At 39.1% G+C, this 27,069-nt stretch overlaps 1 long non-coding RNA gene across 1 annotated transcript; it reads left to right on the top strand.

Annotated features, from left to right (window-relative positions):
- The first annotated feature begins 2,354 nt into the window (after positions 1 to 2,354).
- On the top strand, positions 2,355 to 15,841 carry LOC147913634 (uncharacterized). The gene is made up of 3 exons (XR_015548572.1): positions 2,355 to 2,585; positions 5,630 to 5,674; positions 15,627 to 15,841. It is a non-coding gene; the product is annotated as an uncharacterized LOC147913634 (long non-coding RNA).
- Positions 15,842 to 27,069: the final 11,228 nt, after the last annotated feature.

Genomic DNA, 27,069 nt, shown 5'->3' with positions numbered 1-27,069 from the left:
CCTGTGTCCTTAAAGCTGAAGTGAGTGCCCTGTAAGCAGCATATAGCTGGCTCTTTTTTTTTTTTTTTAATCCAGCCAGCCTTCCTTGTCTTTTTATTGGTGAATTAAATCCATTTACAATTAGAGCAATTATTGGTATGTAAGGACTTACTAATGCCACATTATTAATTGCTTTCTAGCTGTTTTGTTGTTCCATTATTTCTTTTTTCTTCTTTTTCTGCCTACCTTTGTGAATTGGTGATTTTCTGTGGTGGTATTCTCTGATTCTCCTTTCTTTATCTTTTGTGAGTCTACTATAGGTTTTTGCTTTCTGGTTACTATGAGGCTTACATAAAACATCTTGCAGATAAACTTGTCCATTTTGAGCTGACGGCAACTTAACTTTGCATACAAAAGCTCTACTCCTTTACTCCCCCCTTTTACATTTTTGTTGTCACAGTTTGCCTCTGTTTATATTGTGTATTCATTAACAAATTATAGTAGCTATTTTAGTAGCATAGTAGCTATTTTAGTATAGTAGTTGTTTTAATGCTCCTTTCCTTTAACCTTTACACTACAGTTAAGTGGTTAACACACTATCATATTACAGAATTAAAGTTTTCTAAATCTGACTATTTACCTTTACCATTGTGTTGCATATTTTCATAGGTTTTCATGTTACTAATTAGTGTCTTTTCATTTCTCCTTAAAGAACTCCTTTCAGCATTTCTTGCAAGGTAGGTCTAATGGTGATGAACTTCCTCAGCTTTTGTTTGTCTGAGAAAGTCTTTATTTCTTCTTCATATCTGGAGGATAACTTCACTGGATAGAGTATTCGTGGCTGGTAATTTTTTCTTTTAACACTTTGAGTATATTGTTCCACTCTCTCCTGGCCTATGGGGTTTCTCCTGAGAAGTCCGCTGATAGTGTAATGGGGGGTTCCTTTGTAGGTTACAATATTTTTTTCTCTTGCTGCCTTTAGGATTCTCTCTTTGTATTTGTTTTTTGAGAGTTTCATTATAATGTGTCTTGGAGAAGGTCGTTTTGCATTGAGATAATGGGATGATCTATTAGTTTGTGAACTAGGATGTCCTAGTCTCTCCTCAAGTTTAGGAAGTTTTCAGCTATTATTTCTTTAAATAGACTTTCTGCTCCCTTCTCCCCATTCTTCTGGAACTCCAATTATTCTAGTATTTGTACATTTGATGGTGTCTCATAGAGAACCATCTTTGCTCTTTACTCTTTTTAATTCTTTTTTCTTTATTCCCCTCTGACTGGGTTATTTCAAAGTACCTATCCTCTAGCTCACTGATTCTATCTTCTGTTTGGTCTATTCCGTCATAGATGTTCTCTATTGCATTTTTCATTTCATTCACTGAATTCTGCAGCTCCAGGATTTCTGCTTGATTCTTTTGAATGATTTTTATCTCTTTGTTAAATTTCTCATTTTGTTCGTGAATTGTTTTCCTCATTTCACTGGACTATCTTTCTGTGTTTCTTGTAGGTCATTGAGTTTCCTCAAAACAGCTAGTTTGAATTCTTCATCAGCTAAATTGCAAAATTCCATGTCTTTGATTCAGTTATTGGAGGATTATCATCTTTTGTTGATGACATGTTTCCTTGAGTCTTCATGTTCCTTGGAGTTTTGCATTACTTTTTCACATTTGAAGTAGTGGATATCTTTCTTAATCTTTACTTGTTGTCTTCAAGTGGAAGATATTTTTTGGTGGTCCTGCTTATATCTGGGATTTTCTCCAGCCTTGTATGGAAACACCTGCTCTACACTTCTTGCTGGCTCTTGTGGCAGAATTCTTAAGTTTGTATGTCTTCTCTGGTTCTTACAGCTCACTAGGCTGGCCACTAAAAACCTCTCTTTTATTTTCCAGAAGGTGGTGCTACAACTCGTTTGTGGTTTCTCCCTTGCCCACAGACCCTGGAGTCCAAGGGGACTCCCTGTTTACTGGAGCTCATTGCTGCACTAGGGAGCATGCACAGGGAGCTAGCCACAGAGTAGGGGAAGGTGTGGGTTTAGCACTTGGGGTATTGGGGATGCCTGCAGGCCAAGTGGGGGGATCCTTGTGTGAGGTTCTCCTAGTGGCTTGTGGGTTGGCTTCCTTCTGGTGTCCTGAAAGCAATCAGCTGGAACCGTGTCCTTTTAATGTCCTTTGATATTCTTACCTGTCTCTTTCCCCATCTTCTCCCTCCTCCCGGTCATGGAGGTCCTACTTCAATACTCTGGGAGCTGTGCTAGAGAAACAGGCTTCTCCTGCAGCATCCTGCACAGCTGGGATAGCCAGGCACTCACTCACCACTCTTCCTTTCTCTTGTGGGAGAGATTGCTGCCAGCTAGCTCAGCCCTGCATTGTACTGTTTGGGGGAAGGGTAGCACTGGCCAAGTTCCTCTTACCCTGTCCAATGTGTCCAAACTCATATTTCTTTGTGCTCCAACAGTGCTGGAAAGGCTCTCTCATCCCTAGGTGTCTTCCCAAGTCAACACTCTTCTGGTATTCCCTGACCCTGGCTGAGAGGGGCTGTGGCTGGTTCACAAGCTCTTGCTGGTTCTGCAGCTTCTCCTGAGGTCTGTCTGCCTATTACTGGATGCACAGGTGGGTGAGACTCCTCCAAGGTCCCTTGGTGTATGGTGCTGGATCCCACAACTCCCAAAGAGGTACTTGTGTTCATGGATGGATACCTAATTAGTTGTTAAAAAGAGGAGAAAAAAAGGAGGGATGTCTTATGCCACCATGATGCTGATGTCACCCCGGGTGTGTTGAGGATTATTAAATTTATTTTCTGTAAAGGGCTAGTCCAGTGTGAGGCAAGTCAAGTCAATGAGATGCAGTTCTAGGACTATTACTGGAACTGTTGAGAAAGAGAAGCTCTCTTTCTGCTAAGCCATGAGATTGCCACCACAAGCAAAGAGCCTCTCTAAGAATAAAAGCAACATAGACAAAAGCAGAGTCACATAAGGGGGTGAGACAGCAGCCTGATGAGATCATCTGAGCCATGATTGAAGCTAGGTACAGCTCATTTTAAAGGCAAAACTACTGCAAAACTCTAACGTGGTAAAATGAACAATTACAAATCACACACATGAAAACAAAAAGGCAACTGTTAAATTAGAGAAAAATAAGTTAAAAAGTGATCTAAGAATGTAAAATTGGAAAGAGAAATGGTCTAGATTATTTTAAAGTCTGGAAACCTCTTTTTTTATATTTTTGATTTTAAAATGTAAGTTGCTAATTTCTCAGCCCTCAGTTTATAAAGGGACAGGTTTACCTATAAAATCTCTGTTGGAAGTGCCCTTTGTAGTCTAATGAGACACTCTGCACTAGACCAGTGGTTCTCATGCTTGAGCAAGCTTCAGAACCACCTGGAGGGCTTGTTAAAACCTGGATTCCAGCCCCTCCTCCACTTCCCTTCCTATCCTCTCTTGATCCCCACTCTCTCCCCCTTCTCCCTCATGCTTCTGATTCAGAAGGGCCAGGATGGAGCCCAAGAATGTGCTTTTCTTACAAACTCCCAGGTGAAGACCACACATCAGGTAACAAACCCAGAATCCCAGCCTAGGAGGCAGGGGTCCTCACTCCAACACTTCTAGCCTTGTAATCTTGGGCAAATTACTTAAGAGTTTCTCATCTATAAAATGGGAAAGAATAATCCTTGCCCATCCTCTCAAAAATTTTTATAAGGATCAAATGTAATCGTAAGTGTTACAGTACAATTCCAGATTTTCTCAGAAGCTTTGGAATGACACAGACTTGAGTTTTAATGTGAACCTACAATTTAAGAATTATGTGAACCTCTGGAAGTCACCTAATCTCTCTGTGCCTTTGTTTCTAAACTAAAAAAATGACAATCATATACTTACCTTGAAAGGTTGTTGTTGAGACTGTGTGGACATGTGAAGGTGCCTAGTCAGTCAGTTGTATCCAGAAAGTTCTCAGTAAATGTTAGCTCTTCTTTCAACCTCACAAACCTATTTAGGATTAAGGTACAATGGCATTAAAGAGTTTGGCCATATGCTGGAATTCACTGCAGTGTAGAAGAAAGTTGCTCATAATCTGAAATGAATCAGATTCTGGCTTGTTTAACAGGCAACACAATCTGTATACAATTGGAATCCAGAGAAGACACTTTTTAATAGACCAGATTCCAGGTTATAAACTTAGAAACTGGTATTTACGATTTGGTAGATTGATTAATTGATTAAAAAAACCTATAGATGATTAAATTTAAAATCTTTGCATTGAACACATTCCCCCCAAAATAATTAACTCCACTGGTCCAATTTTGAAATGGTCTCATTCTTAAAGAATTACGGTTTTAGTCTTAATGCAAATTCTTCCCCTTAAACATGATCATATATTTGAACAGGTTTCTTCTGTTATAAATGTGTTTTGGTTGATAGTAATTGAGTAATTTGAATTCTTGTTAGGAATTTGCTTTCTGTACCTTTAAAAAGTAGTCTAAATATATTATCTTAAGGCATTTTTTTCTCCTCAACTCACTTGAAACAATCTTGAAAGTATCCCTACTGAAGTCAGGTTTTGTGATTACCGTTTGAATTTGATTTTATTAGATAATATAAATTATAAATAAGAATATTTAATAAGATCTTAAGAAATCCAGTGAGTTGGAGTGCCTCTTTTCTCCCAAAGCCTCTGCAAATTAGAGTCCCTGTTAAGGAATAAAGATTTTATAAACTTGGTGCAGTAATGGAAATCTTGGCCTAAGTGCCTCTGAACTTGACAAGTACCCTTGAACCTTCTGCGCTTTGATGCACTAAGGCCAACAAACTCATGTGTTTAGAATTAAACAGCACTGAGTCAGATAATACCCCCACCTTTCCCAACCTGGTATTTAGTTTCTTATCCAAGAAAGTCTAAATCTCAAATTTGCTGAAAAAATGCCACCAATCTGCAACCTCAGGTTGCTGGGATAGATCAGATCAAGCAAACCCACTTTCCCAAATAATACCGTTGTAAAAAGAATTTAGGTCACCATAGGAATCCATAGATCTATGGCATAGATCAAGACTTCTCATGTCCCTTCACATGCTGTGAGGCTAGTCTGAAGCCTTCAGCCATAATCATCTTTACAACAAGGATCAGTTGATCTTCATTCCTTTGTGGCTTGTATGCCTTCAGTACTCCCTGTCCATGGCAGACACCTCTAATTGATTATGGCATTCTTCCATATTAAATCTGGACAAGGCCTCAAAATTCTTTTTGCAGATGAATTTATCAAATGATTAGGTCTGGAAATAGAGAGAAAAACTATACACCATCCTTGTCATCTCTGGTTCTTCTTTCTATTTTCAGCCAGTCACCACTTCTTTCCAAACCCTACTTGCATGATATTAAACTCACTTTCAAATATACTTTATGACTCTCAGCTGTCACTAGGATAAGTTTCAATCAAATGCTTTGGGCGTTTAAGATCCCCTGGTTTGGTCTCACCTCACATAGTCATTTTTGCCTCTCACTGTGCCCTACTTTGGACTCCCCATTCCAGCTAGATTGGCCTCTTCACTGGTACCCAAGGATGCCATGTCCACTCCAACCCCTGCCTTTCCTTCTGACGTTCTCTCTCCTGAGAATGCCTTCCCTTAGCTGTTCTAATTGCTTAAACTCTACTTGTCTTTCAGGTCCAGCTCATACCTCACCAATCTCAGGAAGCATTCTTTGACTCTGTAAGCCTTCCTCCATCACTCATTTTTTTACTCTGTATATCCTTGTGTTACTTAAATATTTTTTGAGTGTAAAATAACAATTGTTATTTTTATTTGTGTCTACAAATTAATTTCCAAAGAGACAGTAAGCTACTTAATGGCAAAGGCTATGTCTTAGAGAATTTTTTAAAAATTATTTTATTGAGGTCAAATTGGCTTATAACATTTTGTAAATTTCAGGTGTATACCACTATAGTTCCATTTCTGTATAGACTGCATTGCATTCACCACCAACAGTCCAGTTTTTACCTGTCACCATACATATGTGCCCTTTTACCCCTTTCGCCCTCCCCCCACCCCCTTCTCCTCTAGTAACCACTAATCTGTTCTCCTTATCTATGTGTTTATTTATCTTCCACATATGGGTGAAATCATATGGTATTTGTCTTTGTCTGACTTATTTCACTCAGCATAGTACTGTCAAGGTATTATGCTGTCGCAATGGCACAACTTTGTCTTTTTTAATAGCTGAGTAGTATTCCATCGTATATACATACCACAACTTCTTTATCCATTCATCCATTGATGGGCACTTGGGTTGCTTCCACATCTTGGCTATTTTGAATAACACTGCAATGAACATAGGGTACATATATCTTTTTGAATTGTTGATTTCATGTTCTTTGGATAAATACCCAGTAGTGGAATAGCTGGATCATATGGTATTTCTATTTTTAATTCTTTGAGAAATTTCCCTACTGTTTTCCATAGTGGCTCCACCAGTTTGCATTCCCACCAGCAGTGTATGAGGGTTCCCTTTTCTCTACATCCTCTCCAACACTTGTTATTTCTTGTTTTGTTAATTACTGCCATTCTGATGGGTGTGAGGTGATATCTCATAGTAGTTTTGATTTGCATTTCCCTAATAATTAGTGATATTGAATATCTTTTCATGTGCCTGTTGGCCATCTGTATATCTTCTTCGGAAAAATACAGACCGTTATCTTACATCACACACAAACATTAACTCAAAATAGAATAAAGACTTGAATGTAAGACTTGAAACCACAAAATTCCTAGAAGAAAATATAGGCAGTACAATCTTTGACATTGGTCTTAGCAGGATCTTTTTGAATACCGTGTCTACTCCGGGAGGGAAATAAAAGAAAAAATAAACAAGTGAGACTACATCAGACTAAAAAGCTCTGCACAGCAAAGGAAACCACCAACAAAATGAAAAGATAACCCACCAACTGGGAGAAAACATTTGCAAATCATATATCCCACAAGGGATTAATTTCCAAAATATATAAAGAACTCATACAACTCAACAATAATAATGAACAACCCAATCAAAAAATGGGCAGAGGATTAGAGAATTTTTTTGTTTTTGTTTTTGAGTCCAGAGCAAACTACCCAAGAACTACCCAAGAGCATGTTAATAGCCCCTAGTGGCTAGCTTGTTAAATAGATGAATGTTGAGTGGATCTGGGGACACTGAGACAGGGAGAGAAGCTAGGCAAGTGGGCCCTGAGCTCTGTGGAGTCCTTCCTTCATCCACTAGGAAAGGCCCTATTTCCTGGAGCAGCTGTCAAAATGCAGCTGTTTTCAGGGCTACGGAAGCGACAATCTGGCTTTGAAAACTTACCTTTAAACAAAAAAAGTAATGTGTCCTCGGTGTAAATGTATTCTAAATAGCAACAATATTGTATGAGAATGTGAACAAATACGGGAAAGCTCATCTTTACTTTTATGCCTATAAATAAACTAGAAGATGCAGAGAGGACCTCCTTGGGCACAGAAAACACAGATGAAGGGGGAAAAAGATACTTCAGTCATCTGAAAGATGACATGGCATTTCAGAAGGGGCAAAGAAAATTACTCCCCACTGGAGACTTGGTCATTTCCTGCATGTATTGAAGGACAGTGTCCCAAGGGGACCCAGCTGGGGAAGAAAAAAAGGGCCCTGAGTGAATGGCCCTGCTTTGGAGTTTCTGGAAAGGCTGTTAAAAAAGTTTCCACCCAAAGAGGAGAGAAGGACCTAGATCCTTCAGAAGAAACAAGAAACACCATTAAGTGGTATGGCCAGTATGGTCCTTTCTGGCTCTGACAGGAAAATATGGAACTACTGGGGGGAGTACATGTCCCATTAGACAATCAGCAGTCCACTCTTTTACTGAATTCTAAGGCTCTTAATCCAGGCCACTGTCCCGGAGAAGAGGGAAGCCACTGAAGGAAGTGAGAAAAAAGAGAATAAAGGTTCGTCTGGAAATTAGCTTGTGCAATGTAGGAAACTCCATTCGGCTTACTAAATAACACACTAGAAATAAAAATCTCTTGTTTTTGATTTTTCTTTGGGAACTAAGAAGGTGTTTGCAAGAAATTGTTCAACTGGTTGAAAAACATACCAGAAATACAAGTCTACAGAACTTCTAATTTTTTTTTGTGCTTATCTAGCATACATAAGAGAATCTAACTAGCTTTCTGAATAATATACCAGAATACAAATCTCCAGCTCTTACAATTATTCCTAGAATTTAGCTTGTTCATGTAAGCAATTTGCAATATAACATACTAGAAATGCAAATTTCTGGTAATTGTAGTTTCTTATGGAATTGTAGTTTCTTATGGATGGTGCTTGTAAAGGAATTCAATCAGGCTGCAGAAATGACAGGAACTAGAGATTTTCATTACAAATATGTAATTCATCAAGTTCAACAGAGTCTTAACAATTCACAGTTGACTCAAACCAAGAAACTACAAGTTTCTGCAAGAAACTACAGGTTGCTGTAGATTAGTGGACTCTGGATAAACCTGGCATGAAGTGACTTTTATTCATTCTATAGTAATTCCTGAGGTGTTTATCCTTGGAGGACCCCAAAATTTTTCCCAGGCATTCCCCTCCATTACTGGTCCTAAAGGACTTCAATGTCTGCCTCTCGTGCAGACTACACCATGCTTTCTACCCTCCATAATCTACTTGCCATCCTCCAAAGAAATCCTACGTGGTAGACAGAATAATGGGCCCCCTAAGACATATATGTTGGAACCTGTGAATATGTTACCTTCCATAGCAAAAGGGACTTTGCAGGTATGATTAAGTTAACGATCTTGAGATAGGGAGATTATGCTGGATTTTCCAAGTGGCCCCAATGTAATCCCAAGGGTTCTTATAAGAGGAAGGCAAGAGGGTCAAAAGTCAGCAAAAGGAGATGTGATGATTCAAGGAGAAGTTGGAGGGATGCCGTTTGACAATGGAGGAAGGGGCCATGAGCCGAGGAATGAAGGCAGCCTCTAGAAGCTGGAAAAGGCCTGGAAACAGATTCTCCCCTGGAGCCTCCAGATGGAATGTAGCCTTGCTTACACCTTGAATTTAGCCCTGTAAGACTCATTTTGGACTTTTGACTTCCAGAACTATAAGATAATACATTTGTGTTGTTGAAATTCACTAAGTTTGCGGTAATTTGTTACAGTAGCAGTAGGAAACTACACCCTATCTTTGCTCACTATTCCTGGAAGTGCCTTTTATCTATTACATCCTCATCCTTAAGAAGTAGTTCAGACAACATTTCTTTCAGAAAACCCTTTCCAAAACTTCTAGCCAGAAATTACAGTTCCCTTATGCTCCAACAATACTTTAATTGCAGTTGTTATGGCTTATATCCCATGCTGACTGTTTTGTCCTGTTATGGCTTATATCCCATGCTGTTTTGTCCTGACTGTATACTCTTTGGGGAAAGAAGGACCCAGAGCCCATTTGTTTTGATTTGCAATCAGCATCAATCCCAGTACTTTGCACAGACTGGATACACAAGAAATATTAGGGCATAAATGAATGGGTTACATACAAATTTTTCTATAAACTGTGAACTCTCTTCATGATGTGTGCATTTTTGAACTGCAGTGTTGAATGGAGTTGAGGCAGTCTGAAATAGTACAAGGCACTGAAATCTGACAGCTTTGGGTTCACATTAATAACACACTCAACCTAAGCAGCCAACTTCAAATATCTGTAAACAAACCAAAAAGTGATCTTAAGAAAAAACAGAAGAAAGCAAGCAGAAATTAATGAATTACAAAATAAGAGAATAGCAGAATAAATGAATCCAAAATCATTCTAATTTTTTGGGAAATGACTATTGGATAGACATAATCTAATGTGGGGAAAAAAATCAATATTTGTAATCCAATCAACTGAATTAGGAAACATGCACTAGAGGATGGTGTGAATGGTTTATGAACTAACAGGGATTTTGAGATGTGGAATGTCTATACTGATATTGAGATTTCAGTTTAAGGAGGAAGTGTGAATTATATTTAAACTTATTCCTAATCAAGAAGAGACAAATAGGTAAGGAGTAAAGAAGCACACAGCACAGGCTTACTGAGGTGGGGAAGCCATAACAGGAAGAAAGAAAAACTGGCTGTGCTAATGGCTCAGGCATCATAAGTGTGGTGGTGAAGAAGACTGTATTTTCCCTATCTCCATCCCACATGCTCTTCTTATAATATGATCTTGACACCCTTCCCATCAAGTGGTAGGGCTTATTGCCCCCACTCCCCTGAACCTGGGCTGGCTTTTGTGACTGCCTGGACTAATAAAATATGATGGAACTCATGCTTTCTGACTTTTGAGGCTATGTCATAAAATATCATGCAGTTCTGCCTTGTTCTCTTGAAATGCTTACTTTTAGAATCCAGTCACCATGTGAGGAAGCCAAAACAGCCTGTGGAGAGGCCCACTTACAAAGGAAAGGAAGCCTGAAAGGAAAGGAGGCCTCTGGCCCACAGCCCGGGTTGAGCTCACAGCCAACAGCCAGCACCAATTTACCAGCTATGAAAGTGAGCTATCTAGCCCCTAGTCAGGCTCCTCCGATGATACTGTGTGGAGAAGAGGTGAGTTGTCCCAGCTGAGTCCTGTCCAGTTTGCAGATTCATGAGCAAAATAAATGGTTGTTATGGTTTTAATCCATGAAATTTGGGGGTGGTTTGTTATAAGTACTAGTTCACCAGAACAGATGGGAACATCCAAGGCCCTCATGGGTAAATTTTCCTAAGATAATCTAGGAGGGCGCATAATGCTGACACCCAGACCTGGTGCTAACAAGGCTAACCTGTGCTGTATGACTGTGTGTTGCCTAGCTGGAAGAATCTCTTGGGGATCAGCACATTGAACTAAAAGTTACTTGATCCCACTAACCAGCCCTCTGACTCTGAAAGTGGGAATATTTGGGGACCATAGGCCCTCTCCCCAGAAGCCTTTCCAAAGTCCAGTGTAGGATGCAGATGGTAATCTAATCGTTATATAAAGCCATAGAAGGGGTGATCACCATGGGCTGGAGTGGGTTGGGACCACCTAATGCTCGGTACATGCTTAGCAGCAGGAAAGCACAAAATGCGTTCAGAGACAGCAACAGTTTGGCTGCTAAGAAAGCAGCCTCCCCCCCCCGCCCCCACCCCGAGGTATAAAACGGCCAGTCGCCACTCGCCCCAGGGCTGCACACGGCAGTCTCTGAGTAGGGCTACCAGGTCTAACAAATACAAATACAAGGAGACACATAACTCCAGGGCCTGAATCTCAATCTCCGTCTCTCTCTCATCCACCAAAACGAAGACCAAGGGCATTAGGTGTTGGAGACAAAATAACAAATAAGAGCCGGTCTCTGTTTCATCGCCCCTTGGTGCTTCTCTCTCCGGGGCTTGCCCTCCCCGCTGCCGAGCCCCGTGTACGCGCAGGAAGCGCAGGGCGGGTCACCATCACCAAGGCCGCCCGCCTGGCTCGGCTTCCGACCGGAGCGCCTCTGAACTACAACTCCCAGAATGCTCTGGGTGCCCCTTCAGTCCCTCGAGGAGCCCGCAGGACCCGGTGTCCTCTGGGAATTGCAGTTTGGTGTTCCTGGCGCGGATTTGCCCTGATGGCCATTAAATGGGGTGTTCGGCGTACTGAGGCGAAACTTACGCTTGCGGGGAGTTGCAGTGAAGGGTCTTCTCTTTGCTGTGTCCGAGAAGCCCCGGCGCCATTGGCCAGCCTTGAAACCCAAAACCGCTGCCCCAGCTCCCGCAAACTGTGGCTCTTCTCAAGCCCCGCAGTCGTGGGGAGGAGGCTCTCTCGGTGGGCCTGGCTCCGGGGGACGAACAGAAGGGACTCCTGGCTGCTAGGCAGTGATTTCAGGCCCCCGCAGGAGAGAGCGCGCCAAGATTTGAGGTGCCCAACAGGCTGACTTCAAATTCCACTTCAGCTGCTTGTTAACGGTGACTTTGAATAGACACATAGCCTGATCACCTTTCTCATCTGTAAAATGGGGGATAAAAGTTACGTCTCTGATACAGGTTTCTGGTTCTAGGCCCAGCGCATGGTAGGTGTTCTGTATACAAAAGCTAACATTATCACCAGCCCAGGCCCCCAGAAAGAAGTGAGGCTCCTGAGAGGGAAGGTGGAGAAGGGATCCTCTGAAAGTAGGAATCCACCTTGGTAGAAGTCAACTGCCTGAAGTCTCCCAGAACAGTGGCTAGAGCATCTCAGCAACAAGTAGATTGTGGAGTGGCTATGAAACCTGGATTAGGGTGAAACTGTGCCTTGTACCCAAAAGGTTAACATGGGAAACAAAGTAACCAAAGTTTCTGAGCATGCCTACCACAACAGCAGGAGGACCGCTGATAAGAGAGGAACTTGCTGACAGCCCCCTGCCGGACTAAGCGTCTTGCAGAACATTGAGAAGCTAAAATGACTGATTATAAACTTTAAACGTCCAAGACTAACAATCCACCGCATGCAACACACAGAACAGACAGTCACGCCTGTGCGGAGGACTCTTAGAGCTTCAGCCACCAAGGCCACATGCTCCCCCTCCTCTACCTAAAACCCCAACTAAAAAACCCTTGCTTGTAGCTTTTTGGGGAGTTCAGGATTATAGCGTTAGCTGCCCGTTTTCCTTGCTCAGCGCTTTGCAATAAAACTCCTACTTTCTTCCACTACACCCTGTGTCAGAGATTGGCTTGCTGCATGATGAGTGAGTGAACTTGCTTCAGGTTTGATATCAGCTAGGACAGAAGAAATTCCTGATTCCCACTAGAGAAGTGTGGACTTGGTTGGAGACACCTCAGCCATAGGTCATTGAGAATTGTTAGAACTTTTCCCTACGTGTTTGAGGACACACAACCCAAACAAGACTGAGGCTGAGAACATCCTTCTACAGCAGGGATAAACAACCCAAAACACAGGACCGTCAGGAGTGGGCCTTTCAGGAAGAGAGTAGGGGAAAGGAAGATTTTTTTCCTCAAACAGGTTGGCTTGAGGATACCGTCCGCTGGTATCCTACCGTTGAAGACTGTGCATTTATCTCTAGATGCGGTCTGGTTACGTCTAGTAAATGCTGCCTGCAAACGTTTCTATCGTTAGTGAGTGTTTGTTTTTATCTTCACACATACAAACACAATATACCAATAATTGAGGGCTTTCTCTGTGCCAGGCCTTGATCCAACAATTCCTGTGTTTGAATCTCTATTCCAAAATTCACTAACTTTGAGTTGTGTTGAGTTGCTTAACTTCTCTGAACCTCAGGCTTCTAATTTATAAAAATAGACATAATACTCATCTCAATGGTTTCTAGTGGGGAGGTAAATGAGATTACATGCAGTTGAGTTACACTATATTGACACTTAAATTAACATGAATTCACGAGTACTCATAGAAAGAGGAAGAAACTTACCAGTTCAACAGTGTGGACAATTCTGACTGTCATTACACTTGCTAAAAAATAAGCCCTGAGAGGAGCAGGAATAAAATGTGAATCTGTGGCTCCCTAACTTGGTTTCTACCTATCTTCAAAGTAGGAGCATTTCCTGTGTTTGTGGGTGATTTAAGGGATTAAAACAACTTTTAAATTGTGGTATAACACATGTACAGGAAAATGCACAAAATAGAAATGTACACTTCAGTGAGTTATCACCGAGCAAGGATCTGTTTAACAACCATCTGGGTCACGAAATAGAGCACCACTAACACTCCACTCCTCTTACCTTCTCTCAATCACTATGTGCTCTTTCTCCATTCCAAGTAATCACCATCCTAACTTTTATGGCAATAACTTATCTTTTCTCCTTCATTTTACCACTTAAACATACATTTCTAAATACTACAGTTCCTTTGAATATGCATAAATGGAATGAAGCAGTACACATTCTTTTGTGTCTGACTGCTTTTGCTCAACACTAGGTTTGTGGATACATTCATGCAGTTACGTGAATTTCATTGTTCTATAGGATTCCATTGTATGAATTGATTTATTCATTCTATTACTAACGAGCATTTGGATTGTTACAGTTTTGGTTATTAGAATTACTGCTACTGTCAATATTATTGCATATATTTCTTGGTGTATTTGAGCATACATATCTGTTGGATATATACCTGGAAATGGAATTGCTGAATCACAGATATGCATACAGTCAACTTTATTAGACAATGATAAACTGTTTTTTGAAGTTGTTGTACTAATTTATACTCCCTGTAGCAATATATGAAAGTTCCACATCTTTACTAACACCTGTCAGTCTGTCACTTTCTGTCATTTTGTCCACCATTCTGTTGGATGTGGTGTAATATTTCACTGTGATTTTAATTTCCATTTTCCTGATTGGCCATTTGGATATTCTCTTTTGTGAAGTGCCTGTTCAAGTGTCTTGCCCATTTTTCTAGTGGTTATTTGTCTTTCTCTCATTGATGTTTCTTTTTTTTAAAATTAATTAATTAATTAATTAATTAATTATTTTGTGAGGAAGATCAGCCCTGAGCTAACCTGCCAATCCTCCTCTTTTTTTGCCAAGGAAGACTGGCCCTGGGCTAACATCCGTGCCCATCTTCCTCCACTTTATATGGGACACAGCCACAGCATGGCTTGACAAGCAGTGCATCGGTGTGCGCCTGGGATCCGAACCAGTGAACCCTGGGCTTCCGCAGCGGAGCGCACGCACTTAATCGCTTGCGCCACCGGGCCAGCCTCGTTGATGTTTCTTTATCAGTTTTATATATTGCAAATATCATCTCCTACTATGTTACCTGTCTCTTGATAATGTCTTTTGATGAAGAAAGTTCTTAATTTTATTATAGTCCAATTTGTCAATCTTTTGCATAGTACTTTTTGGGTCTTTTTTAAAAAGTGTTTTTCTTTTCTGAGGTCATAAAGATATTCTCCTATAGTATCTTCTAGAAGTTTTGTTGTTTTGCCTTTCATATTTAGATCTATAATACATCTGGAGCTGATTTTTGTATATGATGTGAAATGGGTTTTCACACCAACCAAAAACATTATTTTTTTTTCCTATATGGATATCCAGTTGTTACAGCATCATTTATTGAAAAGATCATCCTTTCCCCATTGCTTTGTAGAGCTTTCTTTATCATAAATTAAGTGTTCATAAGTACCTGGGTCTGTTTCTTGGCTCTGTATTCTATTTCACTGGCCTATTTTCTATACTTGGCCAATACCATACTGTCTTAATTACTGTAACCAGTGGCATGCTTTTAAATGTTTAACAACCAGCTCTGAAAAACAAAGCCTTGATTTACAGCATTTTCCAATTTCTGCAGTGTAAATACACCCACTATGGCCAATTTTAATCTACCAATGTGACATCACTGAATGTGAAGTTGGTAAGAGATGCACATGATCTGCTTTTGCCACTGACTGTAACTACACAATAAGTCTTGATATCTGGTAGTAAAAATGCCCCCAACTTGTTATTATTATTCACATGTCTTGGCCATTAAAATTTTTTTTTCTAATGCTTTTAAAAAACAGCTTTATTGTGATACAGTTTGTTATGGACTGAAGTATGTCCTCTCAAAATTCATATGTTGAAGCCCTAACCCTCAATTTGATGGTATTTGGAGATGGAGCCTTTGGGAGGTAATTAGGCTTAAATGTGGTCATGAGGGTGGGGCCCTAATGTCATGGGATTGGTGTCCTTATAGGAGGAGGAGGAGACACCAGAGAGCTCTCTCTCTGCATGGACATGCACAGAAGAAAGGCCATATGAGGACACAGGGAGAAGGCAGCCATCTGCAAGCCAGGAAGAGAGATCTCACTGGAAACCTACCCTGATGGAACCTCCATCTTGGACTTTTAGCCTCTAGAACTGTGAGAAAATAAATTTCTATTGTTCAAGCCACCTAACCTGTGATATTTTGTTATGGCAGCCTGAGCAGACTAATACATAATTCATATACCATAAATTTGCCCATTTAAAGTGTACGATTCACCCATTTCAATGTTTTTTAGTATATTCACAGGGTTGTGCAAACATCACCACAATCAATTTTGGAACATTTTCGTCGCTCTTAAAAGAAATTTCCTACCTATTAGCTGTTACTTCCCCTCTTTCCTGCTCCCAACCTCAGCCCTAAGCAATCACTAATCTACTTCCTATCTATAAATTTGCCTATTGTGGACATTTCATATAAATGGAATCACCTAATATGTAGTCCTTTGTCACTGGCTCCTTTCACTTACATAATATTTTTGAGGGGCGTCCATGTTGTAGCATGTACCAGTACATTGTTCCTTTTTATTGCCCAGTAATATTCCATTACATGGATATACCACATTTTATTTATCCATTTATGAGTCACAATATAACAATTTAATATGCCTCTTGTATTCAAATTGCCTTGCTTTACATTCCTGCTGGGCAAATTCCTAGATGAGTGACCTGGGTGAGTCATAATCTCTCCAAGCCTCTAGCTCAATTTCTTCAACTGTAAATGTGAATAATAATGGAATCTACCTCATAGAGTGTCATCGTTATACCGTCATAGTAGTTAAGCCCTTACCATGTGTTGAGCACTTTGCAAGGATTACCTAACAGATCTATGATTACAGATTATGGAATTGAGGCTGAGAGAGGTTAGGTAATCTCCCCAAAATAAAAAGCCTCTAAAATATAATGGAGGTAAATGGAAATACAGGCTGTCTGACTGCAAAGCCTGCACCATTAACTGTTAATCTCATGGAATAATACAGTGCTTAGCAAGGGCCTTGCAAACAGAATGAGTTTGGTAAATCATAACTGATAGAACATAAGAATAAAAAAACAAAAAAAAATCAGCACTTGACTCATCATCCAAGGTACCTGCCACTATTAATATTTTAGAATATTTCCTTCCAGTTTTTAAGAAATATTTTGAACACACCAAAAAGTACAAAATGTAACAGATATCCACCCCTCACTCCTATCCATGTTTTTTTTAAAGACATAAAATGCAGTATATCAGGTAGCTTTACCTCCCATACCCTTAGGTATTTTTTTCCTTTGCATTATATTTCTTTGGATAATTCAGATCATACCATTTCATTTTGTATCTTTACAAAATTCCATTGTTACCCCACAAAACTGGGGTTCTCTGCCCGATGCACATAAACGAGGCAATTAATTATGGCACCAGCCTTTGAGGGCAGAAATCAGCTTTATTCTGCAAGATCGACCTCCAGGGAGACAGGGGGCGTGTGCCCTCAGATCTGTCTCTCCAATTCAGGATTTGGGACAGTATTTAAGAGGTTAGGGAGAACAGGTTGGCACGCGGAAATGCTGGTGGGACAAGTTTTGATTGGTGGGATTCAGGTATTTATGGTAAGGTTTTAAACATTTATGATGAGGTTCTAAACATTTATGATGAAGTTGGGAAGGAATTTCAACACCAGATCTTCCTGAATGAGGGACCCCTCACTTCTGATAAGAGTCTGGCTTTCAAGTTCCGGTCATGGCCCGGTCCTTGGGTTCCGTAGAAGGAAGATCTTTGGTTCCGAGGTCGTTTCAGGTCATGATTTCTTCCCTTGCACATGCCCTGGCTACGTGACTTTGCAGTTTTTATGAAAGACAATCCTTAATCACTTTGTTGATAAGAGATGGGGGTCTGTTCGAACTGGCTCTAAATGGGCCTGTGGTTACACCATCTTAAGCATTTTCCAGCATATCACATATTCTACAATATGATTTTTCATGGCTTCATACTTTCATGGTTTCAGTATGGCTTAAACACTATTTTTTTAAAGTAAACTTTTCAAACAAATAAATAGGTGTTATTTTTTTGAGCAATTTTAGGTTTACAGAAAAACTGAGTGTAAAGGACAATTCCCACATACCCCTCACCCATGTTCTCCCTGCCCCCTTCCCCTATTATTAACATCTTGAATTAGTGTGGTACATTTATTACAATGATGAGCCAATATTGATACATTATTAATAACTAAAGTCCACATTTACATTAGGGTTTACTCTCATTGTTGTACATTTTATGGGTTTTGACAAATGTCTAATGACATGTATCCATCATTACAGTATCATACAGAATAGTTTCATTGTCCTAAAAGTACCCTGTGATCCACCTATTCCTGGGAACCTTGGCAACCTCCCCTCCAACCCTGGCAGCTTTGATCATTTTACTATCTTCATAGTTTTGCCTTTTTCAGAATGTCACAGTTGCAATCATACAATATGTAGCCTTTTCAGATTGGCTTCTTTCACTTTAGCAATATGCATTTAAGGTTCCTCTGTGTCTTTTCATGGCTTGATAGTTCCTTTCTTTTCATTGCTGAATAATATTCCAGTGTCTGGATGTACCACAGTTTATCCATTCACCTACTGAAGGACAGCTTGGTTGCTTCCAAGTTTTAGCAGTTATAAGTAGAACTTCCATAAACATCTGTGTGCAAGTTTTTGTGTTGGACATAAGTTTTTAATGACTTTTGGTAAATACCAAGGAGCACGATTACTGGATTATATGGTAAGAGCATGTTTAGTTTTGGAAGAAACTGCCAAACTGTCTAGAGTGGCTGTACCATTTTGCATTTCTACCAGCAATGAATGAGAGTTTCTGTTGCTCCACATCTTCACCAGCACTTGGGGTTGTCAGTGTTCTGGATTTTGGCCATTCTAATAGGTGTATAGTGCTATCTCATTGTTGTAATTTGCATTTCCTGGTGACATGTGCTGTGGGGCATCTTTTCATATGTTTCTTTGCCATCTGTATATCTTTTTTGGTGGAGTGTCTGTTAAGATCTTTGGCCCATTTTTAAATTGGGTTGTTTACTTTTTTGCTGTTGAGTTTTAAGAGTTCTTTGTATGTTTTGGATACCAGTCCTTTATCTGATATGTCTTTTGCAAATATTTTCTCCTGGTCTGTGGCTTGTCTTCTCACTCTCCTGAATGGTATTGCATTTTTAACTTCAAATTCTAATTGTTCATTGCTGGTATATAAGAAAGCAATTGACTGTTGTATATTAACCTTGTCTCTTGCAACCTTGTTACAATCACTTATTAGTTCCAGGAGTTTGTTGGCTGATTCTTTGGGACTTTCTACATAGATAATCCTATCATCTGTGGATAAAGACAGTTTTATTTCTTTTTTCCCAATCTGTATATCTCTTATTTCCCGGTCTGATATTAGTGCATTATCCAGGACTTCCAGCATGATGCTGAATAGGAATGATGAGAGCAGACATTCCTGAGAGAGTCTTGTTCCTGATCTTATCATGAAAGCATCTAGTTTCTCACCATTAAGTATGATGTTGGCTGTAGGTTTTTTGTAGATGTTCTTTAACAAGTTGAGGAAGTTCCCCTCTCTTCCTAGCTTGATGAGAGTTTTTATCATAAATGAGTGTTGGTTTTGTCAACTGCTTTTTCTGGTTCTGTTGAACCATCCTTACATAACTAGAATAAATCTCACTTGGTCATGGTGTATAATTCTTTTTATACATTGTTGGATTTGATTTGCTAATATTTCGTTGATGACTTTTGCATCTATGTTCATGAGAAATATTGATCTGTAGTTTTCCATTTCTTTATCTGGTTTTGCGATTAGGATGATGCTGGCCTGATAGAATGAGTTAAGAAGTATTCCTTTGCTTCTATTTTCCAGAAGAGATTGTAGAGAATTTGTATAATTTCTTCCTTAAATGTTTGGTAGAATTCACAAGTGAACTTATCTGGACCAGTGGTTTTTTTGGGAAGGTTATTAATTATTACTTTAATTTCTTTAATAGACATAGTACTATTCAGATGACCTAACTCTCCTTGTGTGAGTTTAGTAGATTGTGTCTTAAGAAATTGGTCCATTTCATCTAGGTTATCCAATTTCTGGGCATAGAATTCTTCATAATATTCCTTTATTATCCTCTTAATGTCCACAGGATAAGTAGTGATGGCCCCTCTTTCATTTCTTTTTTTTTTTTTTTTTTAAAGATTTTATTTATTCATTTTTTTCCCCCCAAAGCCGCAGTAGATAGTTGTATGTCATAGGTTCACATCCTTCTAGTTGCTGTATGTGGGACTCGGCCTTGCGTTGGACGGAGAAGTGGTGCCTCGGGGCGCGCCCGGGATCCGAACCCGCGCCACCAGCATCAGAGCGCGCGCACTTAACCGCTAAGCCACGGAGCCGGCCCCCCTCTTTCATTTCTGATACTAGTAATTTGTGTTCTCTTTTTTCCTTAGTTAACTTGGCTAGAGGTTTATCAATTTTATTGATCTTTTCAACGAACAAGTTTTGGTTTTGTTGGTTTTCTCTATTGACTTCCTGGTTTCAATTTCATTGATTTCTGCTCTAATTTTTATTATTTCTTTTCTTCTGCTTACTTTTGATTTAATTTGCTCTTCTTTTTCCAGTTTCCTAAGGTGGAAGCTTAGATTATTAATTTTAGATTTTTCTTCTTTCCTAAGGTGTGCATTCAATGCTGAAAATTCCCTTTAAGCACAGCTTTTGCTGCATCCCACAGATTTTGATAAGTTATATTTTCATTCAGTTCAAAATGTTTAATTTATCTTGAGACTTCTTTAGTCTGTTATTTAGAAGTGTGATGTTTAATCTCCAAGTATTTGAGTTTTCTAGTGATCTTTCTGTTATTGATTTTTAAGTGTAATTCCATCGTGGTGTGAAAGCATGCTTTTTATGATTTCTATTCTTTTAAATTTGTTAAGGTATATTTTATGGATGAGAATATGGTCAATCTTGGTGAATTTCCATGTGAGCTTAAGAAGAATATGTATTCTGCTGTTGTTGGATGAAGTATTCTATAGATGTCAATTTGATCCACCAGTTGATGATGCTGTTCAGTTCAACTATGTCTTTAATGATTTTCTGCCTGGCTGGATCCGTCAATTGCTGATAGAGGGGGGTTGAAGTCTCCAACCATAATAATGGATTCATCTATTTCTCCTTGCAGTTCTATCAGTTTTTCCCTTATGTATTTTGATGCTCAGGAATTCCAGATTTCTCCCTCTGGTTCCTAAAATTGTTGTCATTCATTTAACTTATCTATAAGCTATAATCACGTGAACAAACTGTTATCTGTTAGATCAATTAAGTATAAGAAAAATAAAATATTTTCTTTTACCTTCATTTATTCCTTCTCTAATGCTTTCCTTTCTTTATGTACATCTGAGTTTCTAACCTATATCATTTTCCTTCTTTTTGAAGTATTTCTTTTAACATTTCTTGCAAGCCAGGTCTACTAGCAACAAATTCCCTCAATTTTTGTTTGTTTGAGAAAGTCTTTATTTCACCTTCACTTTGGAAGGATACTTTTGCTGTATATAGAATTCTATGTTTGTGCTTTTTTCTTTCAACATTTAAATATTTTATCCCACTCTATTCTTGCTTATTCCCATTACACACGTTATACCTTTTATAATTGTCCCACAATTTTTGGATACTCTGTTCTGTCTTTTTCATTCTTTCTTGTCTTTATATTTCAGTTTTGGAAATTTCTATTGACATTTATTCAAGCTGTGTCCAGTGTATTGATGAGCCCATCAAAGGCATTCTTCATTTCTGTTACAATGTTTTAAATTTCTAGCATTTCCTTTTGATTCTTTCTTAGAGTTTCCTTCTCTCTGCTCATATTACCCTTCTGTTCTTGTATGTTGTCCACTTTTTCAATTAGAACCCTTCGCATATTAAACAGTTGTTTTAAATTACTTGTCTGATAATCCTGACATATCTGCCATGTTAGAGTCTGGTTCTAATGCTTGCTCTGTCTCTTCAAACTCTGTGTGTGTGTGTGTGTGTGCGCGTGCGCGCGTGTGCATTTACTATGCTTTGTAATTTCTTGCTGAAAGATGGACTGTGTAAACGGAACTTGGAACTTGTAGATCTCTGCTCTTGGGCTTCTGCTCTGGTAAGTTGTGATTCTCTGTATCCACTTGTTTCTCTCTCCAATCTTTGGGGCAGTAGTTTGCCCTATGACCTCAATTCTCTGATGGACCTAAGAAGAATTGTTGATTTTTAGTTTGTTCAGCTTTTTTCTTGTTGTGAGGGCAGGAGTGATGACTTCTAAGCTTCTATATGCTGGATTGGAAACTAGAAGCCCATAATTTATTTTTTGATTCCCCATTGTTGGGCATTTAGAGTATTTCCCAGCAAACATATCACTACATGTGAATCTTTCCTCAAGCATCTGGTAATTCCCTTTGGACACATTTCCAGAAAGGCCCAAGGTTAGAGATTCTGCCTGTTGGTAAGGCTCTCCATATTTTTGCCAAATACCTCTCAAGGAAGAATGGGAACAGACAGGAGTGAGGCTGAGATTTTAATCACTTTTTAAAAATGTTTCACTCAATCATAACATATATATAGAAAAGTGTACATATCATAAGTTTACATCTCACTGAATTTTCAGAAACTGAACACACCCAGGTACTCAGCATCCAGATCAAGAAATAGAACATTTCCAGCAGCTCAGAAGCCCCTTTTCTTCTTCTCCATCACTATTCTCTGAGAGGTGGGATTTTAAAACCACAAAGGCCTACTAACCTGATTTTGTCCTTGATACTTTAGTTTATTAATACTGTTTGATAAAACCTAGACCTCAAAAACATGTGATAAGTAATGTCTGCAAAAACTTAATAGTCTGAAGTCTGGCTGCACAAATTAGATTAGGTCCTCTTGGGCAAATTTAATCATATAAGGATTGTTTTCTTCTTCACTTTATCAGCTCAGATCTGTTTTTGGGCTTGAATCTGGCAGTGTGGGGAGTGGCCATGCTCTTTTTCCCTTCTATTCTTTTCCAGTTCATCTCCTCTCCACTTGTCAGCTGTTCTTTCATTTCACACAGGGGATGCTGAAGGGGAGAATCTATCTCATACTCACTTCGGTATCTTGATATTTATTGTATTTGTTCCTTAGTTAAAACCAAGGCAGAAAGAGTCCCAGTCAAATATCCTGTTACACTAGTAAAACTCCAACTTGAGATAAAATCATTGTTCACTTTCTCCCTGTCTACTCTTAAGTACTTTAACACAGCTGGAGGGAAAAACCCACACAATGGGCAGACTGGTTTCAGGAAGTTTATCTTATAAACCTCAAATTAGTTCTGGATATTGTCCACCAGTTCTACTATGTTTCTGCCCAATCTCTAAATTTGGCAGTGCCCCAGGGCCTAGTCCTGATCCCTCTTCTCTCTCAACACTCTTACTCTAGGTGACATCATCCCTTCTCCATGTTGATTATTCTCAAATTTATATGTCCAGCCCAGACCTCTCCTTTGAGCTCCAGACTTATATACTGACATACCTACTTGGCTTGGATATTATCACAGACATCACAACCTTAACATGTCCAAAACTGAGCTCTTCATCCCCTAACCTTTCTCCCCCATCAGTCTTTCCTACTTTTCTCAAAGGCATCATCATGCACTCGGTTGGTCAGGCACATCCTGGATTACACTCCCCTTCTTTCTCCCTTCATAAGTATTGCCATTTCTACTTCCAAAATATTTATTGAGTCCATCTACCTCTCTCCATCTCCACTACCACCATCCTAGCCCAAGCTACCATCCTTTCTGACCTAGACTAATGCAATTGTATCTTCACTTGACTTTTTGCTTCCATTCTTGTTTCTCTCCAACTTGTTCTCCACACAGCAGTCAGAATATGCACATTGGATCATTCCATTTCCTTGCTTAAAAGTCCTAATTGCTTCCCACTGCACTTGAATAAATTTCAAGCTCCTTAATACGGCCTACAAGGTTGTATCAGTTAGGAGTGCTTTTGCTGCATGAAGCAGAATGTATGTCGACAAGTCAGTTAAATAAATAGAGGTTCTTAGGAGTTTGTCTCAGGAAACAGAATGCCTAGAGGCTGGCAGTCCAAGGCTAATGAGGGGCTCAACAATGTCATCGAGGAGCCACATGCTTTCTATCTTTTATCTGACAACCTTAGCATTTTGGCTTGTCACTTCATGGTTGCAAAATGGCTGCAGTGGTACCAGGCAGCACATTTGAGGTCATGGCAGAAGAAGATGGAAGGGGAGCATCAGCCTATCTGTCTTTTTATCAAGGAAGCAAACACTTCTGCTTATGTCTCCTTGGCCAGAACTATGCCACATGGCCACCTCTTAAAGACTCAGGTTCAAGAAAGGCTGGGAAGATGCGTACACAGCATCTCCACCTCTGTATTGGAGGGAGGCAAAGGAGAAGGGGGTTGGGAATGGAGGTTGTGTTAGGTATTGCAAAGTAGCTGCCATAACATCTGTGCTTACTTCTCCAACTCATTTTGTGTAAATCTCCCCTTTAGCCATTTTGCTTCAACCACCCTGTCTCTTAGTTTCCTGTTCCAGCCAAGTTTAGTGAATCCTTTTGTCCTGAGATTCTAGTCTTCCTTTAGCACAGAGAAATTCCTTTCTACTCTACCTTTCTTCATTTTCTCCCTCCCTCCCTCCTTTCTTTCTCCCTCTCTTCTTGCATTTCTTTTTTCCTTTATAGTTTCTCCTCTTTTCTCTGTAATTATTTCATTCTGTAAGGTCTTGAAGAACTCAATTTTGCGTAAGTTGAAAATATATATATTTCCATCTTTTTAAGGCTTTGAAATGCACAGGAATTTTTCAGATGATTAATGTAATTTATAACCTACTATTTCATTAGCCCTTGGCAAATAAAATATTTGTACATTTTGTTTCTTACAGCTTTACAACATGTCATTATTTTTTCTCTTTAGATATCTATGTACTATCTGGTATTTCCTCTTCAAAAACAATCCAGAATTATTTATGTTAAAGATTTTTGGTGCAGTTATAACACCTTTTCAGTATTTTTAAATCACTTCTGTATGTAGGTTTTCTTATCACACATTTTTATAGATTTTATTTTATTAAGTGATCCATTACTCATTTTTATATTATGTAAATGGTTTGCAAGTTTTGAATCTATTAAACTAACTGTGACTAGTAAAACCTCTGCCTTCATACTCTACTTTTCCTTTATATCTCTGAAGTTTTTCCTTTTTATCTCTAAACAAACTTTGCTTGAATTATCACTAGACTAAGTGGTACACATGTAAAAAATGCATTCTGTATCAACAATATTAGTAAATTTTCTAATTCATTTATTACATCTGAGGGCTGCTTCTCTGTCAACGTGAATTTAAAAAATACACGTCCTTTCATATGCTTTTCTTTCTACATACAATAAAATGTACAGATCAAAAGTGTTCAGTTAAATGAGTCTTGACATTTGTATATACCTATGTAACCATCACTAAAACAAGATATAGAACATTTCCATCACCTCAGAAAGTTCCCTTATTTCCTAGCCTCCCATCCCCCCCACCTCAAGCTACCGCTTTCCGACTTTTGTTGTTATGGATTCGTTTTCCGTGTTCCTGTACTTTATAAATGGAATCATACAGTATGGATTTCTTTGTATCTGGCTCATTTCACTCCAAAAAATGTTTTTGAGATTCAGCTTCATTGTTGCTATATCAGCAGTTCATTCCTTTTTCTTGCTGAGTCATATTCTACACTGCTGATAGACATTTAGCTTCTTTCTGGGTTTGGCTATTATGAATAAATTTCTGTGAACATTTATGTACAAATATTTTTGCGTACAAATGCTTTCATTTCTCTCAGGTAAACCTCCAGGAGTGAAACTGCTGGGTCATAGGGTGGGTAGATTTTAGCTTTATAAGAAACTGCCAAACAGTTCTCCAAAATGGTTCTACCAGTTCACAGTTTCACTAGCAAAGTATGAGTGTTCTGGTGCTTCACCTCCTCACCAGCATTTATTGTTGTCTGCCTGTTAAGCCATTCTTGTGGATCTTTTGCATTTTTGTGTGTATGCACTATCCTTCCAAAATAATTTGACCACTGAAACAACCAAATTGAATTAACAGTAAAGGAAGAGAGTCCTATTCCCAATTCTCTAATATTTTTACTTTCTGTTCCAAATTACTAGTCCTGCTTTTATGGACAAACTCTGTGCTCTTGCTGTCACTCTACTTTCTAACTTTGATTAGAATACAGCGAATACCAACGGATGTGGAGAGAATCGTTATGGTATTGGAAACAATACCTTTACTGGTAGCTTTTCATTGCTTCCGCTTGTGCCTTGTGATATTCATCTGTGCACCAGAGTAATTTGTATATATTTTAGTACAAAATTTTCTGCATCTGCAAACATTCACTTTGTGCCTTATGGAGTGATTTGATTAACTTGATTTTAAGTAGGTAGTTCTGCTATTCAGAGAGCATTTATGGATGCATATTAACTCTCTTGGCTCTAGCCAACATATTTCTTATCTTCTATTTTATACTTTCTGTCTCTTTTATTTTTTCCTCTGAGTTTTGAGAGAATTCCTGAAGATGTCTTTAGCTAATTCTATTTTGGCTGTCATTGCTTTTTAGATTGCAGAAAAGTAAATTAATTTCTCAGAAGTTTCTTATTTTCAGGTTGCCTTTTTAATGAGTCACTCCCCTTATTTTATTAACGTTCTCTCTTAAATATCCCTAAGAATATAAATTAGAAGTTTTGTTTTTAAGCTTTCTTGTGTTTGTAATTGTAACTGTATTTCTGGGATCTCTTTGCTCTAAAAGCCCAGTTTTGTCCCCATCTGGATGGTCTTCATGTCTGGTGATTAGTCTTTCTTCAGTCTTGTGGATGGAAGTCCAGTTTTTCCTAACTGGTAATGTAAAGAGAATGTTAATATCAGATCTGGATCCCTTCCCACAGACCTTGCTTTGCCTAGGAGGATAACCTTGGATCTACCTTCTCATAGCAGTTATTATTCCTTGGAAACATACTGAGATAAGATAAATTGTGGAATGCTGGCAATTAGTTGAGTTTACTGTGAAAGCACTGATCTGTGAGCCTGCCCATGGATTGGGAGAGCTGTGAGTTAGTGTGCAGGCCTTGGGCCTGTGTGACTGGAATGATATGAAAGACCAGTGAGAAACCAAGGCAGCAGCTTCTTTGTGTCCAAATGAACCATGCACATCTTGACCTCATCCCAAACAGCTATGAACACCTCCTACATTGGCAGGGGTGGAGAAGCTATACACCTGGGTATTTCCTGAACCTCCTAATGAGACAGAAGATGTACATTCTGCAATTTCTTGCCCTCTATTCTATAAAGTGAACTAAATGTAAAGCTAG

The sequence above is a fragment of the Ceratotherium simum genome, chromosome 26 (genome assembly GCF_057802395.1).
Source record: "Ceratotherium simum simum isolate JZ-2026a chromosome 26, ASM5780239v1, whole genome shotgun sequence".
Lineage (NCBI taxonomy): Eukaryota > Metazoa > Chordata > Mammalia > Perissodactyla > Rhinocerotidae > Ceratotherium > Ceratotherium simum.
This window is presented reverse-complemented; position numbering and strand designations above follow the sequence as displayed.